General features: G+C 56.2%; 1 protein-coding gene across 1 annotated transcript in view; it reads left to right on the top strand.

Annotated features, from left to right (window-relative positions):
* Window positions 1-1639: 1639 nt before the first annotated feature.
* Window positions 1640-26620, top strand: part of LOC140411256 (protein yippee-like 5) — an 83172-nt gene continuing 58191 nt past the window's right edge. The window contains exon 1 of the mRNA XM_072500383.1: window positions 1640-1742. The gene's annotated coding sequence lies outside the window, so the exon portion shown is untranslated. The remainder of the gene's footprint in view (window positions 1743-26620) is intronic.

Genomic DNA, 26620 nt, shown 5'->3' with positions numbered 1-26620 from the left:
GGGTCAGTATTGAGGGAGTGCTGCACTGTCAGAGGGTCAGTACTGAGGGAGAGCTGCACTGTCAGAGTGTCAGTACTGAGGGAGTGCCGCACTGTCAGAGGGTCAGTACTGAGGGAGTGCCGCACTGTCAGAGGGTCAGTACTGAGGGAGTGCCGCACTGTCAGAGGGTCAGTACTGAGGGAGTGCCGCACTGTCAGAGGGTCAGTACTGAGGGAGTGCTGCAGTGTCAGAGGGTCAGTACTGAGGGAGTGCCGCACTGTCAGAGGGTCAGTATTGAGGGAGTGCTGCACTGTCAGAGGGTCAGTACTGAGGGAGTGCCACACTGTCAGAGGGTCAGTACTGAGGGAGTGCCGCACTGTCAGAGGGTCAGTACTGAGGGAACGCTGCACTGTCAGAGGGTCAGTACTGAGGGAGTGCCGCACTGTCAGAGGGTCAGTACTGAGGGAGTGCCGCACTGTCAGAGGGTCAGTACTGAGGGAGTGCCGCACTGTCAGAGGGTCAGTACTGAGGGAGTGCCGCACTGTCAGAGGGTCAGTACTGAGGGAGTGCTGCAGTGTCAGAGGGTCAGTACTGAGGGAGTGCCGCACTGTCAGAGGGTCAGTATTGAGGGAGTGCTGCACTGTCAGAGGGTCAGTACTGAGGGAGTGCTGCACTGTCAGAGGGTCAGTACTGAGGGAGTGCCGCACTGTCAGAGGGTCAGTACTGAGGGAACGCTGCACTGTCAGAGGGTCAGTACTGAGGGAGTGCTGCACTGTCAGAGGGTCAGTACTGAGGGAGTGCCACACTGTCAGAGTGTCAGTACTGAGGGAGTGCCGCACTGTCAGAGGGTCAGTACTGAGGGAGTGCTGCACTGTCAGAGGGTCAGTACTGAGGGAGTGCTGCACTGTCAGAGGGTCAGTACTGAGGGAGTGCCGCACTGTCAGAGGGTCAGTACTGAGGGAGTGCCGCACTGTCAGAGGGTCAGTACTGAGGGAGTGCCGCACTGTCAGAGGGTCAGTACTGAGGGAGTGCTGCACTGTCAGAGGGGCAGTACTGAGGGAGTGCCGCACTGTCAGAGGGTCAGTACTGAGGGAGTGCTGCACTGTCAGAGGGTCAGTACTGAGGGAGTGCCGCACTGTCAGAGGGTCAGTACTGAGGGAGTGCCGCACTGTCAGAGGGTCAATGCTGAGGGAGTGCTGCACTGTCAGAGGGTCAGTACTGAGGGAGCGCTGCACTGTCAGAGGGTCAGTACTGAGGGAGTGCCGCACTGTCAGAGGGTCAGTACTGAGGGAGAGCTGCACTGTCAGAGGGTCAGTACTGAGGGAGAGCTGCACTGTCAGAGGGTCAGTACTGAGGGAGTGCTGCACTGTCAGAGGGTCAGTACTGAGGGAGTGCTGCACTGTCAGAGGGTCAGTACTGAGGGAGTGCTGCACTGTCAGAGGGTCAGTACTGAGGGAGTGCTGCACTGTCAGAGGGTCAGTACTGAGGGAGTGCTGCACTGTCAGAGGGTCAGTACTGAGGGAGTGCCGCACTGTCAGAGGGTCAGTACTGAGGGAGTGCTGCACTGTCAGGGAAGTACTGAGGTGGCGCTGTCCGATTCAACTGTCATTTAATCTGGCCCCACCCTCTCGAGGCCCCGCCCCAAAGGACGTCTCGCTGTGGCCCCGCCCCCGGATACGCTGTGAGTGTTGTTGTGGTGACGTCACGCAGCCTGGGCCTGAGTGCGGACGCGGGAGGGACAATCTGCTGCGGAAGAACCACAGGTAGGCCCGGGGGGGGCTCGTTTCCCCGGCAACAGGGGGGGGGGGGGGGGGGGGGCTCGTTTCCCCGGCAACAGGGGGGGCTCGTTTCCCCGGCAACAGGGGGGGGCGGGGGCTCGTTTCCCCGGCAACAGGGGAGGGGGGAGCTCGTTTCCCCGGCAACAGGGGGGGGGTCTGGGGTTCAGTATTGGGGGTGGGGGTCTGGGGTTCAGTATTGGGGTGGGGGTCTGGGGTTCAGTATTGGGGGTGGGGGTCTGGGGTTCAGTATTGGGGGTGGGGGTCTGGGGTTCAGTATTGGGGTGGGGGTCTGGGGTTCAGTATTGGGGGTGGGGGTCTGGGGTTCAGTATTGGGGTGGGGGTCTGGGGTTCAGTATTGGGGGTGGGGGTCTGGGGTTCAGTATTGGGGTGGGGGTCTGGGGTTCAGTATTGGGGGTGGGGGTCTGGGGTTCAGTATTGAGGGTGGGGGTCTGGGGTTCAGTATTGAGGGCGGGGGTCTGGGGTTCAGTATTGGGGGTGGGGGTCTGGGGTTCAGTATTGGGGGTGGGGGTCTGGGGTTCAGTATTGGGGTGGGGGTCTGGGGTTCAGTATTGGGGGTGGGGGTCTGGGGTTCAGTATTTGGGGTGGGGGTCTGGGGTTCAGTATTGAGGGCGGGGGTCTGGGGTTCAGTGTTGGGGGTGGGGGTCGGGGTTCGGTACTGGGGGTGGGGGTCTGGGGTTCAGTATTGGGGGTGGGGGTCTGGGGTTCAGTATTGGGGGTGGGGGTCTGGGGTTCAGTATTGGGGGTGGGGGTCTGGGGTTCAGTATTGGGGTGGGGGTCTGGGGTTCAGTATTGGGGGTGGGGGTCTGGGGTTCAGTATTGGGGTGGGGGTCGGGCGTTCAGTATTGGGGGTGGGGGTCTGGGGTTCAGTATTGGTGGTGGGGGTCTGGGGTTCAGTATTGATGGTGGGGGTCTGGGTTTCAGTATTGGGGGTGGGGGTCTGGGGTTCAGTATTGGGGGTGGGGGTCTGGGGTTCAGTATTGGGGGTGGGGCTTTGGGGTTCAGTGTTGGGGGTGGGGGTCTGGGGTTCAGTATTGGGGGTGGGGGTCTGGGGTTCAGTATTGGGGGTGGGGGTCTGGGGTTCGGTATTGGGGGTGGTGCTCTGGGGTTCGGTATTGGGGGTGTGGGTCTGGGGTTCAGTATTGGGGGTGGGCGTCTGGGGTTCAGTATTGGGGGTGGGGGTCTGCGGTTCAGTATTGGGGGTGGGGGTCTGGGGTTCAGTATTGGGGTTGGAGGTCTGGGTTCAGTATTGGGGTGGGGGTCTGGGGTTCAGTATTGGGGGTGGGGGCCTGGGGTTCAGTATTGGGGGAGGGGGCCTGGGGTTAAGTATTGGAGGTGGGTGTCTGGGGTTCAGTATTGAGGATGGGGGTCTGGGGTTCAGTATTGGGGGTGGGGGCCTGGGGTTCAGTATTGGGGGTGGGTGTCCGGGGTTCGGTATTGAGGGTGGGGGTCCGGGGTTCAGTATTGGGGGTGGGGGTCCGGGGTTCAGTATTGGGGGTGGGTGTCCGGGGTTCGGTATTGAGGGTGGGGGTCTGGGGTTCAGTATTGGGGGTGGGGGTCTGGGGTTCAGTACTGAGGATGGGGTCGGGTTCAGTATTGAGGGTGTGGGTCTGGGGTTCGGTATTGTGGTGGGGGTCTGGGGTTCGGTATTGTGGGTGGGGGTGTGGGGTTCGGTATTGGGGGTGGGCGTCTGGGGTTCGGTATTTGGGGTGGGGGTGTCTGGGGTTCACTATTGAGGCTGAGGGTCTGGGGTTCAGTATTGAGGGTGAAGGTCTGGGGTTCAGTATTGGGGGTGGGGGTCTGGGGTTCGGTATTGGGGGTGGGGGTCTGGGGTTCAGTATTGGCGGTGGGGGTGTCTGGGGTTCACTATTGAGGCTGAGGGTCTGGGGTTCAGTATTGGGGGTGGGGGTCTGGGGTTCAGTATTGGGGGTGGGGGTCTGCGGTTCGGTATTGGGGGTGGGGGTCTGGGGTTCAGTATTGGCGGTGGGGGTGTCTGGGGTTCACTATTGAGGCTGAGGGTCTGGGGTTCAGTATTGAGGGTGGGGGTCTGGGGTTCAGTATTGGGGGTGGGGGTCTGGGGTTCAGTATTGAGGGTGGGGTCTGGGGTTCAGTATTGGGGTTGGGGGTCTGGGGTTCAGTGTTGAGGGTGGGGGATCTGGGGTTCAGTATTGAGGGTGGGGATCTGGGGTTAAGTATTGAGGCTGGGGGTCTGGGGTTCAGTATTGGGGTGGGGGTCTGGGGTTCAGTATTGGGGTGGGGGTCTGGGGTTCAGTATTGGGGGTGGGGGTCTGGGGATCAGTATTGTGGGTGGGGGTCTGGTGTTCACTATTGGGGGTGGGGGTCTGGGGTTCAGTATTGGGGGTGGGGGTCTGGAGTTCGGTATTGGGGGTGGGTCTGGAGTTCGGTATTGAGGGGTGTGGGTCTGGGGTTCGGTATTGGAAGGGTGGGTGTCTGGGGTTCGGTAATGAGGTGGGGGTCTGGGGTTCAGTATTGGGGGTGGGGGTCTGGGGTTCAGTATTGGGGGTGGGGGTCTGGGGTTCAGTATTGGGGGTGAGGGTCTGGGGCTCAGTGTTGGGGGTGGGGGGTCTGGGGTTCAGTATTGAGGGTGGGGGGTCTGGGGTTCAGCATTGGGGGTGGTGGTCTGGGGTTCAGTATTGGGGGTGCGGGTCTGGGGTTCAGTATTGGGGGTGCGGGTCTGGGGTTCAGTATTGGGGGTGGGGGTCTGGGGTTCAGTATTGGGGGTGGGGGTCTGGGGTTCAGTATTGGTGGTGAGGGTCTGGGGCTCAGTGTTGGGGGTGAGGGTCTGGGGCTCAGTATTGGGGTGGGGGTCTGGGATTCAGTATTGGGGGTGGGGGTCTGGGGTTCAGTATTGGGGATGAGGGTCTGGGGCTCAGTATTGGGGTGGGGGTCTGGTGTTCTGTATTGGGGTGGGGGTCTGGTGTTCAGTATTGGGGGTGGGTGTCGGGCGTTCAGTATTGGGGGTGGGGGTCTGGCGTTCAGTATTGGTGGTGGGGGTCTGGGGTTCAGTATTGGGGGTGGGGGTCTGGGGTTCAGTATTGGGGGTGGGGGTCAGGGGTTCAGTATTGGGGGTGGGGCTTTGGTGTTCGGTATTGGGGGTGGGGGTCTGGGGTTCAGTATTGGGGGTGGGGGTCTGGGGTTCAGTATTGGGGGTGGGGGTCTGGGGTTCAGTATTGGGGTGGGGGTCTGGGGTTCAGTATTGGGGGTGGGGGTCTGGGGTTCAGTATTGGGGGTGGGGCTTTGGGGTTCGGTATTGGGGGTGGGGGTCTGGGGTTCGGTATTGGGGGTGGGGCTCTGGGGTTCGGTATTGGGGGTGGGGGTCTGGGGTTCAGTATTGGGGGTGGGGGTCTGGGGTTCAGTATTGGGGGTGGGCGTCTGGGGTTCAGTATTGGGTGTGGGCGTCTGGGGTTCAGTATTGGGGGTGGGGGTCTGGGGTTCAGTATTGGGGGTGGGGGTATGGGGTTCAGTACTGAGGATGGGGTCGGGTTCAGTATTGAGGGTGTGGGTCTGGGGTTCGGTATTGTGGTGGGGGTCTGGGGTTCGGTATTGTGGGTGGGGGTGTGGGGTTCGGTATTGGGGGTGGGCGTCTGGGGTTCGGTATTTGGGGTGGGGGTGTCTGGGGTTCACTATTGAGGCTGAGGGTCTGGGGTACAGTATTGAGGGTGGGGGTCTGGGGTTCAGTATTGGGGGTGGGGGTCTGGGGTTCGGTATTGGGGGTGGGGGTCTGGGGTTCAGTATTGGCGGTGGGGGTGTCTGGGGTTCACTATTGAGGCTGAGGGTCTGGGGTTCAGTATTGGGGGTGGGGGTCTGGGGTTCAGTATTGGGGGTGGGGGTCTGCGGTTCGGTATTGGGGGTGGGGGTCTGGGGTTCAGTATTGGCGGTGGGGGTGTCTGGGGTTCACTATTGAGGCTGAGGGTCTGGGGTTCAGTATTGAGGGTGGGGGTCTGGGGTTCAGTATTGGGGGTGAGGGTCTGGGGTTCAGTATTGAGGGTGGGGTCTGGGGTTCAGTATTGGGGTTGGGGGTCTGGGGTTCAGTATTGAGGGTGGGGGATCTGGGGTTCAGTATTGAGGGTGGGGATCTGGGGTTAAGTATTGAGGCTGGGGGTCTGGGGTTCAGTATTGGGGTGGGGGTCTGGGGTTCAGTATTGGGGTGGGGGTCTGGGGTTCAGTATTGGGGTGGGGGTCTGAGGTTCAGTATTGTGGGTGGGGGTCTGGGGTTCAGTATTGGGGGTGGGGGTCTGGGGTTCAGTATTGGGGGTGGGGGTCTGGAGTTCGGTATTGGGGGTGGGGGTCTGGAGTTCGGTATTGGGGGTGGGTCTGGAGTTCGGTATTGAGGGGTGTGGGTCTGGGGTTCGGTATTGGAAGGGTGGGTGTCTGGGGTTCGGTAATGAGGTGGGGGTCTGGGGTTCAGTATTGGGGAGGGGTTCGGGGCTTCAGTATTGGGGAGGGTTTGGAGTTCAGTATTGGGGGGGTCTGAGATTCAGTATTGAGGAGACGGACAGGTGTTTGGTATTGAGGAGTGGGACAGGGGTTTGGTGTTGAGGTGTGGGGGTCTGGGGTTCAGTATTGGGGGTGGCGGTCTGGGATTCAGTATTGGGGGTGTGGGTCTGGGGTTCGGTATTGGGGGTGGGGGTCTGGGGTTCAGTATTGGGGGTGGGGGTCTGGGGTTCGGTATTGAGGGGTGGGTCTGGGGTTCGGTATTGGGGGTGGGGGTCTGGGATTCAGTATTGGGGGTGGGGGTCTGGGGTTCAGTATTGGGGAGGGGTTCTGGGGTTCAGTATTGGGGGAGGGTCTGGGATTCAGTATTTGGGAGGGTCCGGGATTCAGTAATGAGGTGTGGGTCTGGGGTTCGGTATTGGGGGTGGCGGTCTGGGGTTCAGTATTGGGGGTGGGGGTCGGGGGTTCGGTATTGGGGTGGAGGTCTGGGGTTCAGTATTGGGGTGGGGGTCTGGGGTTCAGTATTGGGGTGGGGGTCTGGGGTTCAGTATTGGGGTTGGGGTGTCTGGGGTTCAGTATTGAGGCTGGGGGTCTGGGGTTCAGTATTGAGGGTGGGGGGTCTGGGGTTCAGTATTGAGGGTGGGGGGGTCTGGGGTTTAGTATTGGGGGTGGGGCCTGGAGTTCAGTATTGAGGGTGGGGGCCTGGGGTTCAGTATTGCGGGTGGGGGTCTGGGGTCCAGTATTGGGGGTGGGGGTCTGGGGTTCAGTATTGGGGTGGGGGTCTGGGGTTCAGTGTTGGGGTGGGTGTCTGGGGTTCACTATTGAGGCTGGGGTCTGGGGTTCAGTATTGGGGGTGGGGGTCTGGGGTTCAGTATTGGGGGTGGGGGTCTGGGGTTTCAGTATTGAGGTTGGGGGTCTGAGGTTCAGTGTTGGGGGTGGGGGTCTGGGGTTCAGTATTGGGGGTGGGTGTCTGAGGTTCAGTATTGGGGGTGGGGGTCTGGGGTTCAGTATTGAGGGTGGGGGTCTGGGGTTAAGTATTGAGGGTGGGGGTCTGGGGTTCAGTGTTGGGGGTGGGGGCCTGGGGATCAGTATTGGGGGTGGGGGTCTGGGGTTCAGTATTGGGGGTGGGGGTTCGGTATTGAGGGTAGGAGTCTGGGCTTTGGGGTTGGGGGTCTGGGGTTCGGTAATGAGGGGTGGGGGACTGGGATTCAGTTTTGGGGGAGGGTCTGGGATTCAGTATTGAGGGGTGGGGGTCTGGGGTTCACATTTGAGGCTGGGGTCTTGGGTTCAGTATTGGCGGTGGGGGTCTGGTGTTCAGTGTTGGGGGTGGGGGTCTGGGGTTCAGTATTGGGGGTGGGGGTCTGGGGTTCAGTATTGAAGGTGGGGGGTCTGTGGTTCAGTATCGGGGGGTGGGGGTCTGGGGTTCAGTATTGGGGGTGGGTGTCTGGGCTCCAGTATTGGGTTGGGGGTCTGGTGTTCAGTTTTGGGGGTGGGGGTCTGGGGTTCAGTATTGGGGGGGTGGTGGTCTGGGGTTCTGTATTGGGGGGTGGGGATCTGGGATTCAGTATTGGGGGTGGGGGTCTGGGGTTCAGTATTTGGTGTGGGGGTCTGGGGTTTAGTATTGGGGGTGGGGGTCTGGGGTTCAGTATTGGGGGTGGGGGTCTGGGGTTCAGAATTGGGGTGGGGGTCTGGGGTTCAGTATTGAGGGTGGGGATCTGTGGTTAAGTATTGAGGCTGGGGGTCTGGGGTTCAGTATTGGGAGTGGTGGTCTGGGGTTCAGTATTGGGGGTGGGGCTCTGGGGTTCATTATTGGGGGTGGGGGTCTGGGGTTCAGTATTGAGGGTGGGGATCTGGGGTTAAGTATTGAGGCTGGGGGTCTGGGGTTCAGTATTGGGGGTGGGGCTCTGGGGTTCAGTGTTGGGGGTGGGGGTCTGGGGTTCGGTATTGGAAGGGTGGGGGTCTGGGGTTCGGTATTGAGGGTGGGGGTCTGGGGTTCAGTATTGGGGGTGGGGGTCTGGAGTTCGGTATTGGGGGTGGGTCTGGAGTTCGGTATTGGGGGTGGGGTCTGCGGTTCGGTTTTGGAAGGTGGGTCTGGGGTTCGGTATTGTGTGGTGGGGGTCTGGGGTTCAGTATTGGGGAGGGGTTCTGGGGTTCAGTATTGGGGAGACGGACAGGGGTTTGGTATTGAGGGGTGGGTCTGGGGTTCAGTATTGAGGGGTGGGTCTGGGGTTCGGTATTGAGGGGTGGGTCTGGGGTTCGGTATTGTGTGGTGGGGGTCTGGGGTTCAGTATTGGGGAGGGGTTCTGGGGTTCAGTATTGGGGGAGGGTCTGGGATTCAGTATTGGGGGTGTGGGTCTGGGGTTCGGTATTGGGGGTGTGGGTCTGGGGTTCGGTATTGGGGGTGGGGGTCTGGGGTTCAGTATTGGGGGTGGGGGTCTGGGGTTCGGTATTGAGGGGTGGGTCTGGGGTTCGGTATTGGGGGTGGGGGTCTGGGATTCAGTATTGGGGGTGGGGGTCTGGGGTTCAGTATTGGGGAGGGGTTCTGGGGTTCAGTATTGGGGGAGGGTCTGGGATTCAGTATTTGGGAGGGTCCGGGATTCAGTAATGAGGTGTGGGTCTGGGGTTCGGTATTGGGGGTGGCGGTCTGGGGTTCAGTATTGGGGGTGGGGGTCGGGGGTTCGGTATTGGGGTGGAGGTCTGGGGTTCAGTATTGGGGTGGGGGTCTGGGGTTCAGTATTGGGGTGGGGGTCTGGGGTTCAGTATTGGGGTTGGGGGTCTGGGGTTCAGTATTGAGGCTGGGGGTCTGGGGTTCAGTATTGAGGGTGGGGGGTCTGGGGTTCAGTATTGAGGGTGGGGGGGTCTGGGGTTTAGTATTGGGGGTGGGTTCTGGAGTTCAGTATTGAGGGTGGGGGCCTGGGGTTCAGTATTGCGGGTGGGGGTCTGGGGTCCAGTATTGGGGGTGGGGGTCTGGGGTTCAGTATTGGGGTGGGGGTCTGGGGTTCAGTGTTGGGGTGGGGGTCTGGGGTTTCAGTATTGAGGTTGGGGGTCTGAGGTTCAGTGTTGGGGGTGGGGGTCTGGGGTTCAGTATTGGGGGTGGGTGTCTGAGGTTCAGTATTGGGGGTGGGGGTCTGGGGTTCAGTATTGAGGGTGGGGGTCTGGGGTTCAGTGTTGGGGGTGGGGACCTGGGGATCAGTATTGGGGGTGGGGGCCTGGGGATCAGTATTGGGGGTGGGGGTCTGGGGTTCAGTATTGGGGGTGGGGGTTCGGTATTGAGGGTAGGAGTCTGGGCTTTGGGGTTGGGGGTCTGGGGTTCGGTAATGAGGGGTGGGGGACTGGGATTCAGTTTTGGGGGAGGGTCTGGGATTCAGTATTGAGGGGTGGGGGTCTGGGGTTCACATTTGAGGCTGGGGTCTTGGGTTCAGTATTGGCGGTGGGGGTCTGGTGTTCAGTGTTGGGGGTGGGGGTCTGGGGTTCAGTATTGGGGGTGGGGGTCTGGGGTTCAGTATTGAAGGTGGGGGGTCTGTGGTTCAGTATCGGGGGGTGGGGGTCTGGGGTTCAGTATTGGGGGTGGGTGTCTGGGCTCCAGTATTGGGTTGGGGGTCTGGTGTTCAGTTTTGGGGGTGGGGGTCTGGGGTTCAGTATTGGGGGGGTGGTGGTCTGGGGTTCTGTATTGGGGGGTGGGGATCTGGGATTCAGTATTGTGGGTGGGGGTCTGGGGTTCAGTATTTGGTGTGGGGGTCTGGGGTTCAGTATTGGGGGTGGGGGTCTGGGGTTCAGTATTGGGGGTGGGGGTCTGGGGTTCAGAATTGGGGTGGGGGTCTGGGGTTCAGTATTGAGGGTGGGGATCTGTGGTTAAGTATTGAGGCTGGGGGTCTGGGGTTCAGTATTGGGAGTGGTGGTCTGGGGTTCAGTCTTGGGGGTGGGGCTCTGGGGTTCAGTATTGGGGGTGGGGGTCTGGGGTTCAGTATTGAGGGTGGGGATCTGGGGTTAAGTATTGAGGCTGGGGGTCTGGGGTTCAGTATTGGGGGTGGGGGTCTGGGGTTCGGTATTGGAAGGGTGGGGGTCTGGGGTTCGGTATTGAGGGTGGGGGTCTGGGGTTCAGTATTGGGGGTGGGGGTCTGGAGTTCGGTATTGGGGGTGGGTCTGGAGTTCGGTATTGGGGGGTGGGGTCTGCGGTTCGGTTTTGGGGGGTGGGTCTGGGGTTCGGTATTGTGTGGTGGGGGTCTGGGGTTCAGTATTGGGGAGGGGTTCTGGGGTTCAGTATTGGGGAGACGGACAGGGGTTTGGTATTGAGGGGTGGGTCTGGGGTTCAGTATTGAGGGGTGGGTCTGGGGTTCGGTATTGAGGGGTGGGTCTGGGGTTCGGTATTGTGTGGTGGGGGTCTGGGGTTCAGTATTGGGGAGGGGTTCTGGGGTTCAGTATTGGGGGAGGGTCTGGGATTCAGTATTGGGGAGGGTCTGGGATTCAGTATTGAGGGGGGTCTGCGGTTCAGTAATGGGGGTGGGTGTCTGGGGTTCGGTAATGAGGGTGGGTTTCTGGGGTTCAGTATTGGGGGAGGGTCTGGGATTCGGTATTGGGGAGTGGGTCTGCGGTTAGGTATGGGGGGTGGGGTCTGCGGTTCGGTTTTGGGGGGAGGGTCTGGGGTTCGGTATTGTGTGGTGGGGGTCTGGGGTTCTGTATTGGGGAGGGTTTCTGGGGTTCAGTATTGGGAGTGGGGGTCTGGGGTTCAGTATTGGGGGTGGGGGTCTGGGGTTCAGTATTGGGGTGGGGGTCTGGGGTTCAGTATTAGGGGTGGGGGTCTGGGGTTCAGTATTGGGGAGGGGTTCTGGGGTTCAGTATTGGGGTGGGTTTGGAGTTCAGTATTGGGGGGGTCTGAGCTTCAGTATTGAGGCGAGGGACAGGGGTTTGGTATTGAGGTGTGGGTCTGGGGTTCAGTATTGGGGAGTTCTGGGGTTCGGTATTGGGGAGTGGGTCTGCGGTTAGGTATTGGGGGGTGGGGTCTGCGGTTCGGTTTTGGGGGGTGGGTCTGGGGTTCGGTATTGTGTGGTGGGGGTCTGGGGTTCAGTATTGGGGAGGGTTTCTGGGGTTCAGTATTGGGGAGGGTTTGGAGTTCAGTATTGGGGGGGTCTGAGGTTCAGTATTGAGGAGAGGGACAGGGGTTTGGTATTGAGGTGTGGGTACAACTAGGGAAGGGGCGGTACTGGACCTGGTATTGGGGAATGAGCCCGGCCAGGTGGTAGATGTTTCAGTAGGGGAGCATTTCGGTAACAGTGACCACAATTCAGTAAGTTTTAAAGTACTGGTGGACAAGGATAAGAGTGGTCCGAGGATGAATGTGCTAAATTGGGGGAAGGCTAATTATAACAATATTAGGCGGGAACTGAAGAACATAGATTGGGGGCGGATGTTTGAGGGCAAATCAATATCTGACATGTGGGAGGCTTTCAAGTGTCAGTTGAAAGGAATACAGGACCGGCATGTTCCTGTGAGGAAGAAAGATAAATACGGCAATTTTCGGGAACCTTGGATGACGAGTGATATTGTAGGCCTCGTCAAAAAGAAAAAGGAGGCATTTGTCAGGGCTAAAAGGCTGGGAACAGACGAAGCCTGCGTGGAATATAAGGAAAGTAGGAAGGAACTTAAGCAAGGAGTCAGGAGGGCTAGAAGGGGTCACGAAAAGTCATTGGCAAATAGGGTTAAGGAAAATCCCAAGGCTTTTTACACGTACATAAAAAGCAAGAGGGTAGCCAGGGAAAGGGTTTGCCCACTGAAGGATAGGCAAGGGAATCTATGTGTGGAGCCAGAGGAAATGGGCGAGGTACTAAATGAATACTTTGCATCAGTATTCACCAAAGAGAAGGAATTGGTAGATGTTGAGTCTGGAGAAGGGGGTGTAAATAGCCTGGGTCACATTGTGATCCAAAAAGACGAGGTGTTGGGTGTCTTAAAAAATATTAAGGTAGATAAGTCCCCAGGGCCTGATGGGATCTACCCCAGAATACTGAAGGAGGCTGGAGAGGAAATTGCTGAGGCCTTGACAGAAATCTTTGGATCCTCGCTGTCTTCAGGGGATGTCCCGGAGGACTGGAGAGTAGCCAATGTTGTTCCTCTGTTTAAGAAGGGTAGCAAGGATAAACCCGGGAACTACAGGCCGGTGAGCCTTACTTCAGTGGTAGGGAAATTACTGGAGAGAATTCTTCGAGACAGGATCTACTCCCATTTGGAAGCAAATGGACGTATTAGTGAGAGGCAGCACGGTTTTGTGAAGGGGAGGTCGTGTCTCACTAACTTGATAGAGTTTTTCGAGGAGGTCACTAAGATGATTGATGCAGGTAGGGCAGTAGATGTTGTCTATATGGACTTCAGTAAGGCCTTTGACAAGGTCCCTCATGGTAGACTAGTACAAAAGTTGAAGTCACACGGGATCAGGGGCGAGCTGGCAAGGTGGATACAGAACTGGCTAGGCCATAGAAGGCAGAGAGTAGCAATGGAGGGATGCTTTTCTAATTGGAGGGCTGTGACCAGTGGTGTTCCACATGGATCAGTGCTGGGACCTTTGCTCTTTGTAGTATATATAAATGATTTGGAGGAAAATGTAACTGGTCTGATTAGTAAGTTTGCAGACGACACAAAGGTTGGTGGAATTGCGGATAGCGATGAGGACTGTCGGAGGATACAGCAGGATTTAGATTGTCTGGAGACTTGGGCGGAGAGATGGCAGATGGAGTTTAATCCGGACAAATGTGAGGTAATGCATTTTGGAAGGTCTAATGCAGGTAGGGAATATACAGTGAATGGTAGAACCCTCAAGAGTATTGAAAGTCAAAGAGATCTAGGAGTACAGGTCCACAGGTCATTGAAAGGGGCAACACAGGTGGAGAAGGTAGTCAAGAAGGCATACGGCATGCTTGCCTTCATTGGCCGGGGCATTGAGTATAAGAATTGGCAAGTCATGTTGCAGCTGTATAGAACCTTAGTTAGGCCACACTTGGAGTATAGTGTTCAATTCTAGTCGCCACACTACCAGAAGGATGTGGAGGCTTTAGAGAGGGTGCAGAACAGATTTACCAGAATGTTGCCTGGTATGGAGGGCATTAGCTATGAGGAGCGGTTGAATAAACTCGGTTTGTTCTCACTGGAACGAAGGAGGTTGAGGGGCGACCTGATAGAGGTATACAAAATTATGAGGGGCATAGACAGAGTGGATAGTCAGAGGCTTTTCCCCAGGGTAGAGGTGTCAATTACTAGGGGGCATAGGTTTAAGGTGAGAGGGGCAAGGTTTAGAGTAGATGTACGAGGCAAGTTTTTTACGCAGAGGGTAGTGGGTGCCTGGAACTCGCTACCGGAGGAGGTAGTGGAAGCAGGGACGATAGGGACATTTAAGGGGCATCTTGACAAATATATGAATCGGATGGGAATAGAGGGATACGGACCCAGGAAGTGTAGAAGATTGTAGTTTAGTCGGGCAACATGGTCGGCACGGGCTTGGAGGGCCGAAGGGCCTGTTCCTGTGCTGTACATTTCTTTGTTCTTTGTTTGTTCTTTGTCTGGGGTTCAGTATTGGGGTGGGGGTCTGGGGTTCAGTATTGGGGTGGGGGTCTGGGGTTCAGTGTTGGGGTGTGGGTCTGGGGTTCGGTATTGAGGGGTGGGTCTGGGGTTCAGTATTGGGGAGCGGGTCTGGGGTTCAGTATTGAGGGGGGGTTCTGGGGTTCAGTATTGGGGGAGGGTCTGGGATTCAATATTGGGGGAGGGTCTGGGATTCAATATTGGGGGAGGGTCTGGGATTCAGTATTGGGGGGTGGAGATCTGCGGTTCTGTATTGAGGGTGGGGGTCTGGGGTTCAGTATTGGGTGGGGGTCTGGGGTTCAGTACTGAGGGTGGGGGTCTGGGGTTCAGTATTGGGTGGGGGTCTGGGGTTCAGTATTGGGGAGGGTCTGGGGCTCAGTATTGGGGAGGGGTTCTGTGGTTCAGTATTGGGTGGGGGTCTGGGGTTCAGTATTGGGGAGGGTCTGGGGTTCAGTATTGGGGAGGGGTTCTGTGGTTCAATATTGGGGGTGGGTCTGGGGTTCAGTATTGGGGGTGGGTCTGGGGTTCAGTATTGGGGAGGGGTTCTGTGGTTCAATATTGGGGGTGGGGGTCTGGGGTTCAGTATTGGGGAGGGTCTGGGGCTCAGTATTGAGGGGTGGGTCTGGGGTTCACTATTGAGGGAGGTCTGGGGTTCAGTATTGGGGACGGGTTCCGTGGTTCAGTATTGGGGAGGGGTTCTGTGGTTCAGTATTGGGGGGTGGGGTCTGCGGTTCGGTTTTGTGGGGTGGGTCTGGGGTTCGGTATTGGGGGGTGGGTCTGCGTTTCGGTATTGGGGGTGGGTCTGGGGTTCGGTATTGGGGGGTGGGGACTGGGGTTCGGTATTGGGGGGTGGGTCTGCGTTTCGGTATTGGGGGTGGGTCTGGAGTTCGGTGTTGGGGACTGGGGTTCGGTTTTGGGGGATGGGGTCTGCGGTTCGGTTTTGGGGGTGGGTCTGCGTTTCGGTATTGGGGGGGTGGGTCTGGAGTTCGGTATTGGGAGGTGGGGACTGGGGTTTAGTGTTGAAGTGGGGACTGAGGTTCAGTATTGGGGGTGGGGGTCTGGCGTTCGGTATTGGGGGGACTGGGGTTCAGTCCGTGGAGGGGGTTTGTGAGACTGTGGTTAATTCTGGGGATGCAATTGGGGTTCAGTCCAGGGTGGGGAGGGGATTGGGGAGTGTTGGAGTGGATATTGAGGTGAATTCAGAGGGAGACTTGATGTTCTCGCCCTGGGCTGAAGGGTGACATGATATACAATGTCGATGTATCGCTGGAAATGGTGATAGGCTGGTTACCGGACGATTGATCTGGAAACAGGAGTATAATGTATCGCCCAGCACAGAAGCAGAGAAATTTACGTTCAGTTGATTCAGTCTCTGTAATAGTGACCACCAGATTGGGAGAGGATTTGTGTGAACGTTTACTGGCAATAGTCCATCAATTCTTTATTATCAGAGCTACCTCTCTTCCTTTGTCTGTCAGTCTTTATGAAATGTTGCATATCCATGAATATTTATTTCCAAACCTTGGTCACCTTTAAACCATGTCTCTGTAATGGTGGCCATGGTGTGGAGATGCCAGCGTTGGACTGGGGTGAGCTCAGTAAGAAGTCTTACAACACCAGGTTAAAGTCCAACAGGTTTGTTTTGAATCACTAGCTTTCGGAGCACTGCTCCTTCCTCAGGTGAATTCACCTGAGGAAGGAGCAGTGCTCCGAAAGCTAGTGATTCAAAACAAACCTGTTGCACTTCAACCTGGTGTTGTAAGACTTCTTATTCTGTCATGGTGATTAGCTTGAAATCATCGATCTCTGTTTTTGTCACTCGTTTGTCTCTCTTATTGTGGACATTTTATTTTTCTATTACTTATTCCCTGCATATACCTTACACAAAGACAGCAGTGAGAAAGGGGCTTGTCTCACTCGCAAAGCAGCATCTGTATGGGTGGAGATAAAGAATAGTCAAAACACTGGTGGGAGTAGTTTACAAGCCCGTGACAGTGATTATATCGCTGAGCATTACACAAGAAATTATTCGAGCGTATAGGCAAGATAATAATTATGGAGGACTTTAATCTTCATGTAGACTGAAATGATCAAAATGGTGAAGGTAGTGTTGAAGATGTGTTTGTGTGGTTTCCTGGAGCAATGTGTCGTGTTGCCAGCCAAGGTTAAGCCTACTGTAGATCTAGTATTGTGCATTGAGGCTGGTTTAGCACACTGGGCTAAATCGCTGGCTTTGAAAGCAGACCAAGGCAGGCCAGCAGCACGGTTCAATTCCCGTACCAGCCTCCCCGAACAGGCGCCGGAATGTGGCGACTAGGGGCTTTTCACAGTAACTTCATTTGAAGCCGACTTGTGACAATAAGCGATTTTCATTTCATTTCATGAGGTGGTGTTAATTAGTACTGTAATAGTAAAAGACACATTGGAAATAGTGATCATAATACAGCTGAATTCTAGATTAAGTTTGAAAGTGACACACTCTTTAAAAAAAGAAAAATGCCAATTTACATAGACATGAGTGGAGGAACGGCGATATATTTCCAATTCGGGATGGTGAGTGAATGGGAGGGGGACCTCCAGGGGGTGGGGTTCCCAGGTATCTGCTGCTCTTGTCCTTCTGGATGGCAGATGTCACGGGTTTGGAAGGTGTTGTCGAAGGAGCCTTGGTGAGTTACAGCAGTGAATCTTGTCGATGGTAAACATGGCTGCCACTGTGGAGGGAGTGAATGGGGGACCGATAATCGGGTTGCTTTTTCCTGAATCAGACTATCCTTCTTGAGTGTTGTTGGTGCTGTATGCATTCAGCCAAATGGAGGATATTCAATCACACTCCTGATATTATAAAAATATATTTTCCAGGGGACATGGGAATTACTGGCTCGGACAGCATTTATTGCCCTAAGCTTAGTAACACTGCTCGTCAAAAAGAATGCAGAGCGAGAATACAGATTCCAGCATTTTCCTGATGGATGGTCAGGCTAACTGACCTGTATTTTAGATTCATTGTCTCGTCCAGTGAAAAGTATTGTTCTGTGTACAATCCAGGCAGATCATGAAAAAACATAGGACATACATAAATATGCAATGTAAATACATAGACATGGGACTCTGGTGGTGGCCATGGAGTGAGTGGTCACACACAGGGCAGCTCCCACTCGAAGGTGTTGGATTCAGCCCTTTTTACCCGGAAACAGGGGAATTTGACAGGAAAATGCAACTCAAGGTGTGGAGGAGACGAGTGGCATGTCTGCTGGTTGTCAGACCCAGCAGAAAGTTAAAGACCTGGCCAAGGAACTGGAGGAGAGCCGTGGCGCAGTAGCAATTGGGAAGGTGGCGGAGGGGGAAGGGTTGCTGCAAATTGGAAAATCCCAGATGGAGCAGTTAATGCCGTTTATGAGAGAGGAGTTCCGCTAGCAGCAAAGTGAGAAGCAGGACGATTGGTCGAGGGGGCGATGGAGAGTCGACAAATGCCTGGAGGCAGGACTGGAAGGGGAGGATGGCAGACAGCAGAGGGGGGTGGAGGCACGAGCCTCCGGTAAGTTTCGTAACATGGAACGTACGAGGACTGCACGGGCTGGCAAAGAGGTCTCGGGTCTTCGCGTACTTGCGGAGCTTGAAGGTGGGGATGGTCTTTCTGTAGGAGACGCACCTCCGGGTAAAGGATCAGGTTAGCTTGAGAAAGGGATGGGTGGGTCAGGGGACGAAGGGGGAGTGGCCATCCCACTGAGCAAAAGGGTGGGGTTTGTAGGGGCCCGTGGGTGGGGGGGGAGGTATGTGATCGTGAGCGAGGTGTTGGAGGAGACGCCAGTGGTGCTAGAGAAGGTTAATGCGTCGAATTGGGACGATGTGGGGTCTGTGAAGGGGTTACTGGGAGGGATCCTGGACCTGGACACACCAGTTGTTTAATGGGGGGGGGGTGATTATAATTGTGTGCTCGAACCGAGGGTGGACAGGTCGAGCCCTAAGTCAATGGGAAGGTTGAGGATGGCGAAGGAGCTGGGAGGGTTTATGGAAAGGATGGGAATGGTTGATCCGTGGAGGTTTAGGAACCCGGGGGAAAGGGAGTATTCCTTCTCGTATGTGTACAAGGTAGATGCCAGAATTAACTTCTTTGTGGTGAGCCTCGGTGTTGGGGGTGGAGTACGTGGGAACCGTGATCTCTGACTCTGTGCCACACTGGCTGGAGGTCAGACTCGGCTCGAGGCAGAGGCCGGGATAGAGGTTAGACTTGGGGCTTTTGGCGGACAGAAGGGGTTCTGTGAGAAGGTGTGCAGTCCGTGATCAGAGACTATGTGGAGTTGAATCAGATTGGGGAGGTACTGGCGGCCACATTTTGGTAGGCGGTGGTTCGGGGGGGAGGTTATCTCGTTCAGGGCGCACAGAGATGGGAGGAGGCGGCGGGAGGAGTATGGACGGTTGTTGGACGAGATAGTTGAGGTGGACAGGAAATAGTCAAATGCCCCCACCAAGGAGGGGTTGGCAGAGAGAAAGAGATTACAGGGGCTGTTTGACAGACTGACGATGGGGGGGGGGGGGGGGGGGGGGTGCAGTATGAACATGGAGATAAGGCAAGCTGTATGCTAGTCTATCAGCTACGGAGGCAGGCCGCAGCCAGGGAAGTTCTGAGGGTGTGGAGAGGAAAGGGGAGGTTGTGTCGGAACCTTCTCATAGCATACTCTATATTCCCCAGGGGCAGCAAGTCACCAGGTCCCCCAACCGAGCCAAAGCTTCAGGCGGTGCCGGGAACCTCCACCCGAGCAAGCCTCGCCTCCAGGCTGTTTGGGAAACAAAGGCCAAGACATGAGGCCGCCTTTTCCTCCGGCAGCTCCCGCAAGTCTGAAAGACCAACAGTGGCCACCATTGGGCACGACCCAGTTTTGTTTTGTTATTTACAGAACAGGAAGAGAACATTCGGCCCATCATGTTGCACCAACTCCCAAAAGAACAACCTAGCTGGTCCTATTCTCCAGCCCTACCTCCATAGCCTTCTAAATTAATCTATTTCAAATATATATATCCAGCTCTCTTCTGAAACCTCCTATGGAATCCACCTCCATCACGCTCCCAGGCAGCGCGTTCCAAACCCCAACCACTCCTCGTCTCACTCCCAGCTCTCTTGTTGGCCATCTTTGGTTCAAAAAAAGGCGACCGACAAATCATCAAGCCTGGGGCAAGGCCAAAACATGTGTGTAATGTTCACCCCCCACCCAGAACATCTCTCACACCCATCCTCCACCCCCGAGAAAATCCCACTCGTACGCGCCTGAGTCAATTGCACCACCTTAAACTGTATCAAACTTAACCTCGCACAAGAGGAGGTGGGGTTGACCCTGTGCAGAACTTCACGCCAACTCATCCTCCCACTTCCTCCTCTTCTTCTAAAAAGAAGTCCACTCCGTCGCCAACATCTGCCATAAATGTCCGAGATCCTTCCTTCCCTTGGCTCACCCAAAGACAGGACTCTGTCCACAAGCAAAGGCGTTGGAACGAGGGGAAATGAAGGATGCTCCTTCCGCACAAAATCTGGCACCTGCAAATATCCAAATACATTCCCTCTCGGGAGCTGGAGCTTCTCTGAAATCTCTTCTAACCCTCAACCGTACCTCTCTAATCCCACCCTCTCTCATCCCTGAAGGTTGAATCTAGACCAGACGGCACAATCGATGATTCCTACAGATTGGCGACGTAGTGTCTAATTTAAAATGAACATCGAACATACAGTGCAGAAGGAGGCCATTCGACCCACCGAGTCTGCATCGACCCACCTAAGCCCTCACTTCCACCCTATCCCAATAACCCCTCCTAACCTTTTTAGTCACTAAGGGCAATTTATCACGGCCAATCACCCGAACCTGCACATCTTTGGACTGTGGGAGGAAACCGGAGCACCCGGAGGAAACCCACGCAGACACGGAGAACGTGCAGACTCCGCACAGACAGTGACCCAGCCGGGAATCGACAGTGACCCTGGCACTGTGAAACAACTGTGCTAGCCACTGTGCTACCGTGCTGGCTAGGTTGGTTCCAAATTCTCAGTGGCTATTACCACCGGGCTCGACAAAACTCTTACTGGAGAGAATGGGGGTGGGGGTAACTAGAGCCCTCAGACTCATTCCCTTACCATTCTCCATCCGCTCCCATATAGAGTCCGGATCCGTAAACCACCCCCACACCTTATCAGTGTTTGCTGCCCAGAAATAACACAGCAGATTAGGTAGTGCTAACCGCACCCCCACCCCACCCCGACTGTCTATCCCTCTGCAAGAATGGGCAGCACGGTAGCATTGTGGATAGCACAATTGCTTCACAGCTCCAGGGTCCCAGGTTCGATTCCGGCTTGGGTCACTGTCTGTGCGGAGTCTGCACATCCTCCTCGTGTGTGCGTGGGTTTCCTCCGGGTGCTCCGGTTTCCTCCCACAGTCCAAAGATGTGCAGGTTAGGTGGATTGGCCATGATCAATTGCCCTTAGTGTCCAAAAAGTTTAGGGGGGGGTTACTGGATTACAGGGTTAGGGTGAAGGTGTGGGGTGCTCTTTCCAAGGGGCGGTGCAGACTCGATGGGCCGAATGGCCTTCTGCAAAGTAGGTTCTATGTCTAAGAAAGCCTTACGCACCCAAACAAAGGTAGATATAAACTTATTGACCCTACCGAAGAAAGCCTTGGAATGAAAGACTGGAAGACACGGAAACAGGGACCTTGGAAGAAATCTTCACCTTCACCATTTGGACTCTACCCACCGAAGGAAGGGCTTCCAGCTCTCCAAATCAGCCTTCGCCCCATCAATCAGACCGGCCAAGTTAAGTTTATGGATCATTGGCCACCCGAATTCCCAGATCCCTGAACCTAGTGCTGGCCAGACGAAACGGTAGCCTCCCCAGATCGGCTCCCCTTCCCAGTGGGTTCACCGGAAGAAAATCACTTTTTGCCAAGGTTTAACTTGTACCCCGAGAAGGAACAAAACTCTTCAGCACCTTCGTCATCTCCCGCACGGTGGAGGGAGGATCAGTAATGTCAAATCATCCGCACACAGGGACACCCACTGCTCCCCCTCTCAATGCTCGATCCCCCTCCACTTAGGAGACGATCTAAGCACCGATGGCCAGCGGCTCAATAGCTAAGGCAAACCGCGACGAGGATAATGGACACCCCTGCCTCGTACCCCTATCCAATTGAAAGTACCTGAGCTAAGGGTGTTGATACGGACACCCGCAGCGGGAGTCCTGTGCCTAACCCAGGATATAGATTTCGGCCCAAACCAAATCGCTCCATAATCGCAAGGGTCCCTCCACTCAACCCAATCAAACGCTTTCTCCCCGTCCATCGAGATCAGCACCTCTGGCTCGCCCACTGAGCAGGGCGACAGCACCACGGTCAAGAGTCTCCTGATGTTGTGTGACAGCCGCTGGCCTTTAACAAACCCTGAAACCACACCGGGCAGACAAGGCTCCAGACGAGTTGTCAGCACCTTACCTTAGCTAACAGTTTTACATCAACGTTTCACCAGAGAAATAGATTGGTACGACTCACACTGGATCCTTGTTCAAGATCAAGGAGATTGATGCCTGTGCCAGCGGAGCGGGCAGTATCGCCCGAGACACGGAGACGTTCCCGCTCTCCCTCCGGAAAGGTCATCTCGAAATTGTATCCGTGTCGATTCCTCCTCCAGAGGCTCAGACTGATACAGCCCACAGTCAAATGTCTCCACACCCCGAGACCATGATCTGAACGACCTCCCGGGGGGGGGAGCCTGCCGTCCCAGCCGGTGAGCTAACAGACTGCTGGCCTTCTCCCCATACTCCTACACCCCCCCTCGAGTGACAAAGCTGGCTCACGGCCTCCCCTGTTCACAGCACCTGAGCTTCCAGCTTCATTACTTTCTCTCCGCTAAAAGCTGTGGTGTTGGGGCACTCTAGTCTTGGCGATGGGCCTCCAGAATAGTCCACCAGCCTCTGCCTGTCTACCTTCCCAGGTTTATCCCAATATGATTTCGATGAAATTATCTCCTCCCCTAATAACTGTCTTCAATGCTTCTCCGAGCTGGAGGGTGAGGCCACCTCGTTCCGATGTAACTCCCGTACCAGCCTCCCCGAACAGGCACCGGAATGTGGCGACTAGGGGCTTTTCACAGTAACTTCATTGAAGCCTACTTGTGACAATAAGCGATTTTCATTTCATTCATTTTAATTTTCATACTCCCCAAAGGCAGAGAATGTCTGCTCACAAAAACCCTACTCGGCAAGCAACGCCATGTCCAACCTCCACGGGCTGCTGAGACAGCTCCAGCAACAGATCCTCCTAATGTGGGCATGATCCGCTGGTATCACCGAGTACCCCCGCATCCCTAACCTCGGGGAGGAGAGACCTACCCAGCACAAAGGAAATCAATCCGGCGAACATGGGAAAATAAAGAAAACCTCATCACTCAGATATCTGAATCTCCACCGGTCCGTCCCCCCCCAATCTGATCCGTGAACACCAACAGCTCCTTGGCCACCCCGACGTATGAAGGATCTGGGACTCGACCTGTCCAGCCTCGGGTCCAAAACGCAATCGAAGTCTCTTTCCCCACCCACCCCCATAATAATAATAATCTTTATTATTGTCACAAGCAGGCTTACATTAACACTGCAATGAAGTTACTGTGAAAAGCCCCTAGTCGCCACATTCTGGCGCCTGTTCAGGTCACAGAGGGAGAATTCAGAATGTCCAATCCACCTAACAGCACATGGGAGGAAACCGGAGCACCCGGAGGAAACCCACGCACACACGGGGAGAACGTGCAGACTCCGCACAGACAGTGACCCAAGCCGGAATCGAACCAGGGACACTGGAGCTGTGAAGCAACAGTGCTAACCACTGTGCTACCGTGCTGCCCATCCAAACCCAAACCAAACGCTCAGCAGGAACCTGCACCGTCAGCAAACTACCCCTCACGCAAGCTCTCCCCCTCCCTCCCACTTAGCCCCCACCCCACAACTCCCTCCCCCAACAAAACAAGCACCCAAAACCTAAGCGCGTTACCTTAACAACTTCCCCCCCCCCCCCCCCCCCCCATGGGATTCATGGTGGCGCAGTAGTTAGCACTGGGATTACAGCACTGTGGATCGGAGTTCAAATCCCACCCTGGGTTACTGCCCGTACGGAGTTTGCACATTCTCCCCGTGTCTGCGTGGGTTTCACCTCCGCAACCCAAAGATGTGCAGGGTGGGTGGATTGGCCGCGCTGAATTGCCCCTTAATTGGGAAAAAAAATACAATCCATGTTTATTAACAAAGTCGCTCGCTTCCTCTGACACATTGAAATAACAATCTCTATCTCTGAAAGCGAGCTGGGTACACCATCCCAAAACGCATGGTGCTTCTGTAGAGGGCCACTTTGGCCTTATTGAACACTGTGCGCCTTTGTGCTAACTCTGCCCCGACATCTTGATATAATGGGACGGCCCTCCCACCTACACTCTCGATTGTCCTGCGCCCACCCAGGAACCGATCCCCACCCAGGTACCTATGGAACTGGACAATTATCGCTGTGGCGGCTCCCCAGATCTGGGCTTCTTTCTCAGTGACCAATGGGCCTGGCCGAACTCAGGAGGGGTTGAGATGACCCCCCTCCCCCACCAACCTCCCGAACATCTCAGATATAGTCTGTGGCGTTAGTACCTCCCAGGCCTTCCGACTGACCAACCATCCTTCAATTCTGACATCTGGAGCACTTCTCCAGGTCATCGACTTTGGCCTTTAACACCTTTCGCTCCTCCGCCAACAACACCGCCTCCGCCTCCAACAAGACAACCCGATCGCCTCCTTCACCTTTAACACCTTTCGCTCCTCCGCCAACAACGCCGCCTCCGCCTCCGAGACAACCCGATCGCCTCCTTCACCTTTAACACCTTTCGCTCCTCCGCCAACAACGCCACCTCCGCCTCCAACAAGACAACCCGATCGCCTCCTTCACCTTTAACACCATTCGCTCCTCCGCCAACAACGCTGCCTCCGCCTCCAACAAGACAACCCGATCGCCTCCTTCACCTTTAACACCTTTCGCTCCTCCGCCAACAATGCCGCCTCCGCCTCCAACAAGACAACCCGATCGCCTCCTTCACCTTTAACACCTTTCGCTCCTCCGCCAACAACACCGCCTCCGCCTCCAACAAGACAACCCGATCGCCTCCTTCACCTTTAACACCTTTCGCTCCTCCGCCAACAACGCCGCCTCCGCCTCCGAGACAACCCGATCGCCTCCTTCACCTTTAACACCTTTCGCTCCTCCGCCAACAACGCCGCCTCCGCCTCCGAGACAACCCGATCGTCTCCTTCACCTTTAACACCTTTCGCTCCTCCGCCAACAACGCCGCCTCCGCCTCCAACAAGACAACCCGATCGCCTCCTTCACCTTTAACACCTTTCGCTCCTCTGCCAACAACGCCGCCTCCGCCTCCGAGACAACCCGATCGCCTCCTTCACCTTTAACACCTTTCGCTCCTCCGCCAACAACTCCGCCTCCGAGACAACCCGATCGCCTCCTTCACCTTTAACACCTTTCGCTCCTCCGCCAACAACGCCGCCTCCGCCTCCGAGACAACCTGATCGCCTCCTTCACCTTTAACACCTTTCGCTCCTCCGCCAACAACGCTGCCTCCGCCTCCGAGACAACCCGATCGCCTCCTTCACCTTCAACACCTTTCGCTCCTCCGCCAACAACGCCACCTCCGCCTCCAACAAGACAACCCGATCGCCTCCTTCACCTTTAACACCTTTCGCTCCTCCGCCAACAACGCCGCCTCCGCCTCCGAGACAACCCGATCGCCTCCTTCACCTTTAACACCTTTCGCTCCTCCGCCAACAACTCCGCCTCCGAGACAACCCGATCGCCTCCTTCACCTTTAACACCTTTCGCTCCTCCGCCAACAACGCCGCCTCCGCCTCCGAGACAACCCGATCGCCTCCTTCACCTTTAACACCTTTCGCTCCACCGCCAACAACGCTGCCTCCGCCTCCGAGACAACCCGATCGCCTCCTTCACCTTCAACACCTTTCGCTCCTCCGCCAACAACGCCACCTCCGCCTCCAACAAGACAACCCGATCGCCTCCTTCACCTTTAACACCTTTCGCTCCTCCGCCAACAACGCCGCCTCCGCCTCCAACAAGACAACCCGATCGCCTCCTTCACCTTTAACACCTTTCGCTCCTCCGCCAACAACGCCACCTCCGCCTCCAACAAGACAACCCGATCGCCTCCTTCACCTTTAACACCTTTCGCTCCTCCGCCATCAACGCCGCCTCCGCCTCCAACAAGACAACCCGATCGCCTCCTTCACCTTTAACACCTTTCGCTCCTCCACCAACAACTCCGCCTCCGCCTCCAACAAGACAACCCGATCGCCTCCTTCACCTTTCACACCTTTCGCTCCTCCGCCAACAACACTGCCTCCGCCTCCAACAAGACAACCCGATCGCCTCCTTCACCTTTAACACCTTTCGCTCCTCCGCCAACAACGCCGCCTCCGCCTCCAACAAAACAACCCGATCGCCTCCTTCACCTTTAACACCTTTCGCTCCTCCGCCAACAACGCCACCTCCGCCTCCAACAAGACAACCCGATCGCCTCCTTCACCTTTAACACCTTTCGCTCCTCCGATATCAACGCCGCCTCCGCCTCCAACAAGACAACCTGATCGCCTTCTTCACCTTTAACACCTTTCGCTCCTCCGCCAACAACGCCGCCTCCGCCTCCAACAAGACAACCCGATCGCCTCCTTCACCTTTAACACCTTTCGCTCCTCCGCCAACAACGCCGCCTCCGCCTCCAACAAGACAACCCGATCGCCTCCTTCACCTTTAACACCTTTCGCTCCTCCGCCAACAACGCCGCCTCCGCCTCCAACAAGACAACCCGATCGCCTCCTTCAACTTTAACACCTTTCGCTCCTCCGCCAACAACGCCTCCTCCGCCTCCAACAAGACAACCCGATCGCCTCCTTCACCTTTAACACCTTTCGCTCCTCCGCCAACAACGCCGCCTCCGCCTCCAAGACAACCCGATCGTCTCCTTCACCTTTTACACCTTTCGCTCCTCCGCCAAGAACACCGCCTCCGCCTCCAAGACAACCCGATCGCCTCCTTCACCTTAAACACCTTTCGCTCCTCCGCCAACAACGCCACCTCCGCCTCCAACAAGACAACCCGATCGCCTCCTTCACCTTGAACACCTTTCGCTCCTCCGCCAACAACGCTGCCTCCGCCTCCGAGACAACCCGATCGCCTCCTTCACCTTTAACACCTTTCGCTCCTCCTCCAACAACGCCGCCTCCGCCTCCAACAAGACAACCCGATCGCCTCCTTCACCTTTTACACCTTTCGCTCCTCCTCCAACAACGCCGCCTCCGCCTCCAACAAGACAACCCGATCGCCTCCTTCACCTTTAACACCTTTCGCTCCTCCTCCAACAACGCCGCCTCCGCCTCCGAGACAACCCGATCGTCTCCTTCACCTTTTACACCTTTCGCTCCTCCGCCAACAACTCCGCCTCCGAGACAACCCGATCGCCTCCTTCACCTTTAACAGCTTTCGCTCCTCCGATATCAACGCCGCCTCCGCCTCCAACAAGACAACCCGATCGCCTCCTTCACCTTTAACACCTTTCGCTCCTCCTCCAACAACGCCGCCTCCGCCTCCAACAAGACAACCCGATCGCCTCCTTCACCTTTAACACCTTTCGCTCCTCCGCTAACAACGCTGCCTCCGCCTCCAACAAGACAACCCGATCGCCTCCTTCACCTTTAACACCTTTCGCTCCTCCGCCAACAACGCTGCCTCCGCCTCCAA

The sequence above is a fragment of the Scyliorhinus torazame genome, chromosome 4 (genome assembly GCF_047496885.1).
Source record: "Scyliorhinus torazame isolate Kashiwa2021f chromosome 4, sScyTor2.1, whole genome shotgun sequence".
Lineage (NCBI taxonomy): Eukaryota > Metazoa > Chordata > Chondrichthyes > Carcharhiniformes > Scyliorhinidae > Scyliorhinus > Scyliorhinus torazame.
The sequence above is the reverse complement of the archived record's forward strand: the minus strand, read 5'-3'. Positions and strand labels throughout refer to the sequence as shown.